The sequence below is a fragment of the Rhinopithecus bieti genome, unplaced genomic scaffold (genome assembly GCF_001698545.2).
Source record: "Rhinopithecus bieti isolate Rb0 unplaced genomic scaffold, ASM169854v2 scaffold_7673, whole genome shotgun sequence".
Classification (NCBI taxonomy): domain Eukaryota; kingdom Metazoa; phylum Chordata; class Mammalia; order Primates; family Cercopithecidae; genus Rhinopithecus; species Rhinopithecus bieti.
In genome coordinates, this window is record NW_016806375.1 from 1,362,932 (window position 1) to 1,372,030 (window position 9,099).

At 38.3% G+C, this 9,099-nt stretch overlaps 1 pseudogene; it reads left to right on the top strand.

The window, feature by feature from the left end:
• The first annotated feature begins 876 nt into the window (after positions 1–876).
• LOC108532074 (corepressor interacting with RBPJ 1 pseudogene) overlaps positions 877–9,099 on the top strand; it is a 38,218-nt pseudogene continuing 29,995 nt past the window's right edge.

Here is a 9,099-nt window from a genome sequence, read left to right on the forward strand (position 1 = left end):
GGATTACAGGCGTGAGCCACCATGCCCGGCCCGACCATAAACATCTTTATAAAATTAAGGTGAAATATAAGCATCTTCAAATGAGCAAGTACTGTTAGAATTTATCTCCAACAGACCTGCACTGTAAGAAATTCTAAGGAAGTTTTTCAGGCTTAAGGGAAAATTCAGGCCAGATGAAAAATCACACATATAGGATGAAATGAAGACTGTTAGGAATGGTAAATATGTAAGTTAATATTAAAATTATTATTTTTCTTTTCTTAAATTATTTAAAATTCATTTAATAATTTTAAAGCAAAAATAATGACAGCTGATTGTGGGATTTATAATATATGTAGAAGGAAGCTATATAATAGTAAAGAAGAGAAGAGGGAGTATGAATGTAACTAAGATAAGATTCTTACCTTATATGTGAAGTGGAATAATACCAATTTTAAGAAAGAGTGTGGGCCAGGCACGGTGGCTCATGACTGTGATCCCAGAACTTTGGGAGGCCGAGGCAGGAGGATGACCTGAGGTCAGGAGTTCAAGACCAGCCTGGCCAACATCGTGAAACCCCATCTCTACAAAAATACAAAAATTAGCCAGGCCTGATGGCAGGTGCCTGTAATCCCAGCTACTCAAGAGGCTGAGGCGGGAGAATCACTTGAACCCAGGAGATGGAGGTTGCAGTGAGCTGAGATCACGCCACTGCACTCCAACCTGGTGACAGAGCAAGACTCCATCTAAAAAAAAAAAGGAGTGTTATAAGTTATGGATGTAATTCCTAGAGCCATCATTTAAAAAATATACAGTGGTGGCAGTTCCGGTTAGGAGGTTGAGTTTGTTTATGTTGCTACAGATTTAGCTGATGCTTTCCCCAGCTCCAGCTCCAAGATGGGAAAATCCTTCACCAACTTCGTGTGCAAGAAGGACTTTCATCCTGCCTCCCAATCCAATATCAAAAAAGTATGGATGGCAAAACAGAAAATATATGATAAGAAGAAACAAGAAGAATTAATGGAGCAATTTCTTAAAGAACAAGAATCATATGATAATAGATTGCTTATGGGAGATGAATGTGTAAAGAATGGCCTTAATTTCATGTGTGAAGCCCCACCAGGAGCTAAAAAAGAAAACAAAGAGAAAGAAGAAACAGAAGGAGAGACTGAATACAAAATTGAATGGCAGAAAGGAGCCCCACAAGAAAAATATGCCAAAGATGACATGAATATCAGAGATCAGCCCTTGGGTATTCAGGTTCGAAATGTGTGGTGCATTAAATGTCACCAGTGGGGTCATGTCAACACAGATCAAGAATGTCCTTTGTTTGGTCCTTCTGAAATCAATGCAAGTTCGATTCCCACTGATGGCTCAGGACCATCGATGCATCCCTTGGAGCTAATAGCGAAGATGAGAAACAGTGGGTTTGCACTGAAAGGAAATATACTGGGGAGAAACTTGACTGCAAATGATCCATCACAGGAGTATGTTCCAAGTGAGGGTGAAGAAGATCCAGAAGTTGAATGCTTAAAGTCACTAACAACTAAACAAAAACAGAAACTTCTTAGGAAATTAGATCGACTGGAGAAGAAAAATAAAAGAAAAAAGACAGAAAAAAGAAAAAGTTTCAGAAGAGCAGAAATAAACACAAAAAACATAAATCCTTTTCCTCCTTCTCGTCTTCCTCCTCCTCCTCTTCCTCTACTAAGACTTCAGAAAGCAGTAGTGAGAGTGAGAGTGATAATAAAGAAAAAAAAATAGGAAGAAAAGAAAGAAAAGCAAGTGTTCAGGGCATATCACACAGTGATTCTGAAGAGAAGGACCTGTGTAAGAAGAGAAAACTTCATGAAGAACTTTCTGGCAGTCACCATAACCAGGAAAAAGCCAAGGAAAAGCTCAGGTTCTTAAAATACGAGAGTTCTAGGGAGAATAGCAAATGGTGCCATTCCGATTCTGACAAAAAGTCCAGAAGCCGTAATTATAGCCCAGAGAAGAGAGGCTCTGAAAGAAATGAGGGGAACTCAAGACCAGCCTGGCCAACGTGGATGGCAGAACAGCTTGTAATCCCAGCTCTTTGGGAGGCCGAGGCGGGCTGATCACGAGGTCAGGAGATCGAGACCATCCTGGCTAACACGGTGAAACCCCGTCTCTACTAAAAATACAAAACATTAGCCGGTTGTGGTGGCGGGTGCCTGTAGTCCCAGCTACTCGGGAGACCGAGGCAGGAGAATGGTGTGAACACAGGAGGCAGAGCTTGCAGTGAGCCAAGATCGCGCCACTGCACTCCAGCCTGGGGAACAGAGTGAGACTCCGTCTCAATAAAAAACAAAAAACAAACCAAAAAAGATTACTTTTAATTACTCATCTCTGTAAACTGTCGATTCAAGTACAAAACTACATGAGTACCGTAAGAATGAATTTTGCAAATATTTATAAGTAAGCTACTTTGGGGCTGTAGAAATATCTTCTGTTGGTAACTGTTTCTTGTACCCTATACCAGATAAAAACCACGTATAACTCTGTGACATTTTCTTTGTTCTGAAACATCATTAAAAGAATGACAGTAAAAATACATATACATACATGTATATACCTAGTGTCACATAGCTAAAAAGTCATTAAACTAGATGGGGTTCTAAAAAAGTACTTAATTAGACCAAGAAAGTGGGAAAAAGAGAACAAAGAACAGAGGGACCAAATGGAAACTGACAACATAGTAGATTTAAGACTTAACCCCAAACTTTTTTTTTGAGAGGGAGTCTCACTTTATTACCCAGGCTGGAATGCAGTGGTGTGATATCAGCTCACTGCAACCTCTGTCTCCTGGGATCAAGTGATTTTTCTGTCTCAGCCTCCCAAGTAGCTGAGATTCAGGTGCATGCCACCATACCTGGGTAATTTTTCTATTTTTAGTAGAGACAGGGTTACGCCATGTTGGCCAGGCTGGTCTTGAACTCCTGATCTCAAGTGATCCACCCACTTCGGCCTTCCAAACTGCTGGGAACGAGCATGAGCCATCATACCTGGCCAACCCCAAACTTATTAACAGTTACATTAAATGTACAGTAAGAGGCGGAGATTTTCAAAGTGAATAAAAAGAGGCAAGACTCAACTATATGCTGTTTATAAGATAATCACTTTAAATATAAATATAGAGGCAGGTTGAATATAAAAGGATGAAACACAATATGTCACACAAACTATGTCATAAGGAAACTAGTATGACTATATTGATATCAGACAAATTAGATTTCAAGACAAAAGTATTACCAAAACAGTCATGTTATAGATAGAAAGTTAAAATCACGATGATATAATAATTTCTCAATTCTCAATGAGAAATAAGAGAAATCCACAAATATGTAGGTGATGTTAATATTCCCTTTTTTGTAATTGATAGAATAAGCAGACAAATCAATCAGTAAGGAAATAGAATATTTGAATACATGATCAAACAAATTGATATTTATAGAATACTATACCCAATAACTGCTGAATGTACATTTTTTTTGAAGAGCACATTAAATGTTTACTAATATAGACTATTTGCTGAGCCATGAAGCAAATCTCAATACATGTCAAAGTACTGACTGAAATCTCACAAAATATGTCCTCTGATCAAAACAAAATTAAGTTTCTTGAGAGCAATTAAATATATAGAAAATTTCCAAAAATCAAAAATTAAGCAACATACTTCTAAATAACTTATGCTCAAGAAAGAAATCATAAGGGAAATTAGAAAACAGTGTGAACTAAACGATAAGGAAAAACAACATATTGAAATTTGTGGGATGCAGTTAAAGTTCCTAGAGGGATATTTATAGCTTAATCGTTATTTATTTCTAGCTTTAATTGCTTGCGTTAGAAAAGAAGATTTAAAATCAATTATCTAAGCTTCCAACTTAAGAAAGTAGAAAAAGAAGAGCAAATTAGATGTAAAGTTTGTAGATGATAGAAAACAAAGAGCAGAAATCAATGAAATAGAAAATGTATAAACATGCTTGTATCAAAATATCTCATATACACCATAAATATATACACCATGTATCCACAAAAATTAAAAAAGAAAATGCACAGACACTAGGAGAAAATCAAAAGAACCAAAAGTTGTTTTTAAAAGATTAATAAAATTGAGTACTTAGGCTAAACTGATAGAGAAAAAACACACACAAATTACCAACATCAGAGATGACAGCCGAGGTATCCCTAGAGATCCTATAAATACTGAAATAATTAAAAAGGGACAGACCACTTTATGCCACAAATTCAACTACTGAAATAAAATAGACAAACTCATGTTACCAAACCTGTATAAGAGGAAATAGAAAATTTTAACAACCCTATGTCTACTAGAGAGATTAAAATTTTAATTATAAACTTTTCCATAAGGAAAATTCTAGGCACAGATGGCATTACTGGTGAGTTATATCGAATATTGAAATAAGAAATAAGGCCAGGTGCAGTGGCTTACGCCTATAATCCCAGCACTTCAGGAGGCTGAGGTGAGAGGACCACTTGAGGCCAGGAGTTCGAGACAAGTCTGGGCAACATGGTGAAACCCCCTCTCTATTAAAAATACATAAAAATTAGCCAGGCATAGTGGCATGTGTCTAGTCCCAGCTACTCAGCTGACTGAAGCGGGTGGATCACTTGAGCCTGGGAGGTCGAGGCTACAGTGAGCTGAGATTGTACCACTGTACTCCAGCCTAGGTGACAGAGTGGGACTGTGTCTCAAAATAAATAAGTAAGAAATAATACTATTCATATATACATCCTTTCAGGGAATGAGGACAGTAGAACACTTTCAAAGTTGCTTTATGATCCAGCATAATCCTGATACCAAAAATGACAAGAATATAACAAGGGAAGGAAAAGACAATAGACTAAGATTTCTTGTGAGACACAAAATCCTTAACCAAAATTGACAAGCCAAAATCAGCATTGTATTAAAAGATAATATACCATATTTTTGCAATTGCAAATTTTGCTGCTATAAATATGTGTGTGCAAGTGTCTTTTTCACATAATGACTTATTTTCCTCTGGGTAGATACCCAGGAGTGGGATTGCTGGATCAAATGGTAGCTCTAAATTTGTTCTTTAATGAAACTCCACACTGTTTTCCATAGTGGTTGTACTAGTTTACATTCCAACCAGCAATGTAAAAGTGTTCCTTTTTTACCACATCTACACCAGCATCTATTATTCTTTATTTTCAAATTATGGCCACTCTTGCAGGAGTAAGGTGGTAGCGCATTGTGGTTTTGATTTTCATTTCCCTGATAACTAGCGATGTTGAGCATTTTTTTGTGTGTTTCTTGGCCATTTGTTGTATAAATATCCGTTTCCGCAGACGGAGATAAAAATTATTCTATCTCACCAACAGACACATGTACGAGGAGCGGGGGGGGGGGGAAAAGACACCGGAGTGAATAGGCTACTCAGTGCCTAATCTCACAAACAAAATATGAGACCTTGGTGCGAATTCAAACCCTCAACCCAAAATGTCCGCATCGTGACAGACTGATTCAAGAAAATGTGGCACATATACACATGGAATACTATGCAGCCATAAAAAGAGATGAGTTTGCGTCTCCTTTTGTAGGGAGACTGATGCAGGCTCGGAGAAGACCCATGTCAATTAGCAATTGAGCTAGTCACTAAAGAACATAGAAAACCAAATCACACCCAGCATGCATATCCTACACACATAGGTCGTGAGAGCATTAGAATCCATATTGAAATTCACTGGACTATATTTTTCCGAGGCTTGAGAGAAGGGGGAAAAACATCACAGAGGGTGCTATGGGAGAGCCCTATACATCATGGGGATGTGGGAGAGGAGGGGGGAGGTAGGGACGGCAAAAAGGATTAGAGGAGAGTGTAAACAGATAACATAAATGATGAATTCGATGGTTGGAAGTACGAACACGTCTATAGCTAGCCAGAGCTATCTACCCCAACATGGCATAAGTATACACAGCAGACAACAGGACAACAAACTAACACGTGCACGTTATGGCACATGTACTGTTTTTGTATCAAAGAACGAAATTTCTAGGTAGAACATTAAAGATGATAAAAAATAAATAAATAAATTATGGCCACTCTTGCAGGAGTAAGGTGGTAGCGCATTGTGGTTTTGATTTTCATTTCCCTGATAACTAGCGATGTTGAGCATTTTTTTGTGTGTTTCTTGGCCATTTGTATATCTTCTTTTGATAATTGTCTATTTATGTCCTTAACCCATATTTTGATGGGATTGTTTGCTTTTTTCTTGCTAATTTGTTTGAGTTCCTTGTAGATTCTGGATATTAGTCCTTTGTTGGGTGCACAGTTGGCAGAGATTTTCTCCCACTCTGTGGGTTGTCTGCTTACCCTGATGATTATTTCTTTTGTTGTGCAGAAACTTTTTAGTTTAATTAGGTCCCATCTATTTATCTTTGTTTTTGTTGCATTTGCTTTTGGGTTACTGGTCATGAAGTCTTTGCCTAAGCCAATGTCTAGAAGGTTTTCCAATGTTATCTTCTAACATTTTATGGTTTCAGGTATTAAAGTCTGTGACCCATCTTCAGTTGATTTTTGTACAAGGTGAGAGATGAGGATCCAGTTTCATTCTTCTACATGTGGCTTGCCAATTATCCCAGCACTGTTTCTTGACTAGGGTGTCTTTTCCCCACTTTATGTTTTTGTTGTTACCCATTATATTAGTCCGTTTTTACGCTGGTGATAAAGACATATCTGAGACTGGGTAATTTATTTAAAAAAAAAAAAAGAGGTTTAATGGAATCACAGTTCCAAGTGGTTGGGCAGACCTCCCAATCATGGCAGAAGGTGAAAGGCACGTCTCACATGGCAGCAGGCGAGACAGAGTGAGAGGCAAGAGAAAAGGAAAACCCCTTAGAATGGCGTGAACCTGGGAGGCGGAGCTTGAAGTGAGCCGAGATCCGGCCACTGCACTCCAGCCTGGGCGACAGAGCAAGACTCCGTCTCAAAAAAAAAAAAAAAACAAAAAAAACCCCATCAGATCTTGTGAGACTTATTCACTACCACAAGAACAGTATAGCGGAAACCGCCCTCATGATTCAATTATCTCCCACCAGGGCCCTCCCACAACATGTGGGAATTCTGGGAGCTACAATTCAAGACGAGATTTGGGTGAGGACACAGCCAAACTATATCACCCATCAACCAACAAGTGGATAAAGAAAATGTATATATATATACACCATGGAATAATACTCAGCTATAAAAAGGAATGAAATAATGGCATTTGCAGCAACCTGGATGGAACTAGAGACCATTATTCTAAGTGAAGTAGCACAGGAATGGGAAACCAAACATTGTTTAGTTAAGCTATTAGGACACAAAGGCATAAGAAGGATACAATGGACTTCAGGGACTCAAGGGGAAAGGTAGGACAGGGGTGAAGGATGAAAGACTGCACATTGGATACAGTGTACACTGCTTGGGTGATGGGTGCACCAAAATCTCAGAAATCACCACTAAAGAGCTTATCCATGTAACCAAACACCACCTGCTCCCCCAAAACCTATTGAAATAAAAAATAAAATGAAATAAAGTAAAATTTCTCAGCCCTCCCACCCCACCAGAAAAGGATAATACATCAAAACTGAATGGGATGCATCTCAGGGCTACAAGTTTGGTTCAACATTTAAAAGGCAATAAATATAATTCATCGCATTAATAGAATAAGGGAGGAAAAATCATAGGATTATCTCAATAGATGAAGAAAATGTGTTTAGCAAAATTCAACATCTAATCATGATTATTTAAAACAATAACAATTTTCAATGGAAGGGAACATCCTCAGTCTGATACAGGCATCTGTAAGAAGCCTACAGCTAACATAATAATAAATATCAAAAAGCTGAACGCTGGCTGGCATAATGACTCATGCCTGTAATGCCAGCTCTTTGGGAGGCCAAGACAAGAGGATCACTTGAGGCCAAGGATTCGATACCAGCCTGAGCAACATGGCAAAACCCTGTCTCTACAAAAGAAAAATTTAAAAATCAGCTGGGTGTGGTGGTGCATGCCTGTAGTCCCAGCTACCTGGATGGCTGAGGTGGGAGGATCACTTGAGCACATGAGTTTGAGGCTGCTGCAGTGAGCTCTCATTGTGTTACTACACCTCAGCCTGGATGACACAGTAAGGCCCTATCTCAAAACAAAAACAAAAACCAAAACCCTAAATGCTTTCTCCTCAAAATTAAGAACAAAGTCAAGATGTTCCCTTTCACTTGTATTCAACATAATAGTGGTAATTCTAGCCATTGAAACAAGATGAGAAAAATGAATAAAAGGCATAAAGGGCCAGGCTCAGTTGCTCACACCTATTATCTCAGCCCTGTGGGAGACTGAGGTGGGAGGACTGCTTGAGCCCAGGAGTTGCAGACGAGACTGGGAAACATGGTGAGACCCTGTCTCTACAAAAAGTTAGCCAAGAATGGCTGTACATGCCTGTAATTCCAGCTACTTGGGAGGATAAAGTGGGGAATGGCTTGAGTCCAGGAGTTCAAGGCTGCAGTGAGCCGTGTTTGCACCACTGCACTCCAGCCTGGTGACAGACAGAGACTCTGTCAAAAAAAAAAAAAAAAAAAAAAAAAAAAAAAAAAAAAAAAAAAAAAAAAAAAAAAAAAAAAAAAGCTTAGAAAAGAAGTAAAATTATCTTTATTCATTAATTATATGCTTATGTGTGGAAAATCTTACAAAATCTACAAAAGAAATTGCCAAACTCAGGACATAGGGTCAACATTTAAAAAAAATCCATTTTATCTATACAGTAGCACAAGTAATTTAAAAATTAAATATAAAACAATATCATTAACAATAGCTCTGAGATCCATAAAGTTCTTAGGAATACATTTATCAAAAGATGTGTAGGACCTCAGATAAAACCACAAAGATGGGGAGAAACCAGAGCAGAAAAGCTGAAAATTCTAAAAATCAGAGCACCTCTTCTCCTCCAAAGGAACGCAGCTCCTTGCCAGCAACAGAACAAAGCTGGATGGAGAATGACTTTGACAGGTTGAGAGAAGAAAGCTTCAGACAATCGGTAATAACAAACTTCTCTGAGCTAAAGGAGAATGTTCGA